The following is a 3921-nucleotide window of genomic DNA, read 5'->3' on the forward strand; positions in this document are numbered from 1 at the left end:
TGGGAGCTTAAGAGAGGAAGGGAGGGAGTCAGAGAAACAGGAATTCTGAAAATTTCAAGACAATACAGTAGTGCCAAAGGTAGATAAGCATAGGATATTACATTAAATAACAATGGTATGATTCTAATATTAGAAATGCGATTGGAAATTTCCTATGTAGAGTGAGGCTGAGAGATAAGGGTTAGGGTTTTAGAACTACAGTTTAGCTACCTCTTACCTACATCCTAAAGTAGATCTGACCTAGAGTACTAGCTTGATTATTGGGAGAATAAAAGTCTGAAGTTTATCCACTCTGGAAATTGAACTAATCTTTCTGCTTAGGTATATAATTGACCCTATTTATAATGGCATGGTTCTCTTAGAACTTTAGATGCAGGATATTAAATTCATGAATTCGTGTATCAAATACTAAAGTATGAAAATACCCCAAAACACTAAATACAAATACTGAAAAAGTGGTAAGGATTTCAGGAGATAAGGAATAGCAAGAGTGCTGGAACCTGGGAATAATAAAGGCAGTATTGAATGTTGCATTCCAAATCATAGTTTTGATTTCATGAGTTTTAGGTGGGAGGAATAGTGAAAGGATCTGGTCGAGGGGTATCAGGTAGTAAAGCAATCATGGGTTGTCTTTGGGGGAGCACTAGGAAAGAGCAGCTCATATGAATGACCCAAAAGAGTGAACTACAGTGCTTTTATATCATAAGGGGGAGTATTGCAGAAACCAGGAACAAGGATGTGTGTGGATATTTGTAGGGGAAGGAGTAGGTGCTTTCCTATGGCCAGTGTCCTCAGTAGCTTCTATGAAGATGGTGGGTTAAGGATTAATTTTATTTATCTATGTATTTATTTATGTATTTATTTTAGTGAGCATTAGAGTTACATTTTATTTCTTATATGTAATTTATTGTCAAATTGGTTTCCATACAATACCCAGTGCTCATCCCAACAGGTGCCCTCCTCAATGCCCATCACCCACTTTCCCCTCTTCCCCACCCCCCATCAACCCTCAGTTTGTTCTCAGTATTTAAGAGTCTCTTATGGTTTGCCTCCTACCCTCTCTGTAACTTCCCCTTCCAACGCCCTCCCCCTTGGTCTTCTGGTGAGTTTCTCAGGATCCACATATGAATGAAAACATATGGTATCTGTCTTTCTCTGCCTGACTTATTTCACTTAGCATAACAGTCTCCAGTTTCATCCACATTGCTGCAAGTGGCCAGATTTCATTCTTTCTCATTGCCAAATAGTATTCCATTGTATATATAAGCCACATCTTCTTTATCCATTGGTCGGTTGATGGACATTTAGGCTCTTTCCATAATTTGGCTATTGTTGAAAGTGCTGCTATAAACATTGGGGTACAGGGGCGCCTGGGTGGTTCAATCGATTGAACTTCTGACTTCAGCTCAGGTCATGATCTCACGGTTAGTGGGTTTGAGCCCCGCATTGGGCCCTGTTCTGACAGCGCAGAGCCTGGAGTCTTCTTCCAATTCTGTGTCTCCCTCTCTCTCTGCCCCTCCCCCGCTCATGCTCTGTCTCTGTCTCTCAACAATTAAAAAAAAACCCAAAACATTGGGGTACAAGGGGCACCTGTCATCAGCACTCTTGTATCCCTTGGGTAAATTCCTAGCAGTGCTATTGCTGGGTCATAGGGTAGATCTATTTTTAACTTTTTGAGGAACCTCCACACTGTTTTCTAGAGTGGCTGCACCGGTTTGCATTCCCACCAACAGCGCAAGAGTGTTCCATTTTCTCCATATCCTCTCCAGCATCTATAGTCTCCTGATTTGTTCATTTTAGCCACTCTGACTGGTGTGAGGTGGTATCTCAGTGTGGTTTTGATTTGTATTTCCCTGAAGAGGAGTGACGTTGAGCATCTTGTCATGTGCCTGTTGGCCATCTGGATGTCTTCTTTAGGAAAGTGTCTATTCATGTCTTCTGTCCATTTCTTCACTGGATTATTTGTTTTTCAGGTGTGGAGTTTGGTAAGTTCTTTATAGATTTTGGATACTAGCCCTTTGTCCAATATGTCGTTTGCAAATATCTTTTCCCATTCCATGGGTTGCCTTTTAGTTTTGTTGATTGTTTCCTTTGCCGTGCAGAAGCTATGAAGCCAGCATTACTTTGATTCCCAAACCAGACAGAGATCCAGCAAAAAAGGGAACTACAGGCCAATATCCCTGATGAATATGGATGCAAAAATTCTCAACAAGATGCTAGCAAATCGAATTCAATAGCATATAAAAAGAATTATTCACCATGATCAAGTGGGATTCATTCCTGGGCTGCAGGGCTGGTTCGATATTCACAAATCAATCTGTGATACATCACATTAAGAAAAGAAAAGATAAGAACCATATGATCCTGTCAATTGATGCAGAAAAAGCATTTGATAAAATTCAGCATCCTTTCTTAATAAAAACCCTCAAGAAAGTCGGGATAGAAGGAACATACTTAAAGATCATAAAAGCCATTTATGAAAAGCCCACAGCTAACATCATCCTCAAGAGGGAAAAACTGAGAGCTTTCCCCCTGAGATCAGGAACACGACAGGGATGTCCACTCTCACCGCTGTTGTTTAACATAGTGTTGGAAGTTCTAGCATCAGCAATCAGACAACAAAAGGAAATCAAAGGCATCAAAATTGGCAAAGATAAAGTCAAGCTTTCACTTTTTGTAGATCACATGATATTATACATGGAAAACCGGATAGACTCCACCAAAAGTCTGCTAGAACTGATACATGAATTCAGCAGAGTCGCAGGGTACAAAATTAATGTACAGAAATCAGTTGCATTCTTATACACTAAGGAAAATTGGGAAGGTAAAGAAATTTCCTATATACTTCTTAGCCCCCAATATACATAGCCTCCCCCCATTATCAGCATCATTCACCGGAGTGTTATATTTGTCAACTGACAAAACCTACGTTGATGCATCATTATCACCCAGAATCCATACTTTATATTGGGGTTCGTTCCTGGTGGTGTATATTCTTTGTGTTTGGACAAATGTGTAATTATATGTATCCACCATTATAGTACCATACAGAGTAGTTTCAGTGCCCTAAAAATCCTCTGTGTTCCACCTATTCATCCTTTTCTCACTAACCCTTGCCAACCCTTGATCTTCTTACTGTCGTCATAGTTTTGCCTTTTCGAGGATGTCAGATAGTTGGAATCTTATGGTGTGTAACTTTTAAAGACTGTGTTCTATCAGTAATGTGCGTTTAAGATTTCTCTACCTTTTCATAGCTTGATAGCTCATTTCTTTTTAGCTGAATAACATTCTATTTCCTGAGTGTACCACAGATTATTCATTCACCTACTGAAAGATGACTTGGTTGCTTCCAAGTTTTGGAAGTTATGAATAAAACTACAAACATCCATGTGCAGGTTTTCATGCAAACATTAAGTCTTTAGCTCTGTTGGGTAAATAACAAGGAGCATGATTACTGGATTATATGATAAAAATATGTTTAGTTTTGGGGTTCCTGGATGGCTCAGTCATAAGAGCGTGTGACTCTTGATCTCAGGGTCCTGAGTTCGAGCCCCATTTTGAGTGTAGAGATTAAACAAATAAAGAGAAACTTTGATAAAAGTATGTTTAGTTTTTAAGATGCTGTCAAACTTTCTTCCAAAGTGGCTGGACCATTGTGCATCCCGCCAACCGTATAGAGCATTCCTCTTGCTCCACACCCTCACCAGCCTTTGGTGGTGTCAGTGCTCTGGATTTTGGACGATAGGAGTATAGTATCTCATGGTTTTAATTTGCATTTCTCTGACAACATGTGATGTGTAGCATCTTTTTAGTTGCTTATTTGCCATCAGAAATCAATTTTGATTGAGTTTGTGAAAGCTCTGATTTGTCATGTTGTAGAAAAGAGGCTGCCAGTCATTTCTTCTGAACCCCGGAAAGCTA

This window comes from Panthera pardus, unplaced genomic scaffold (assembly GCF_024362965.1).
Source record: "Panthera pardus isolate Hobbes unplaced genomic scaffold, ASM2436296v1 HiC_scaffold_24, whole genome shotgun sequence".
Taxonomy (NCBI): domain Eukaryota; kingdom Metazoa; phylum Chordata; class Mammalia; order Carnivora; family Felidae; genus Panthera; species Panthera pardus.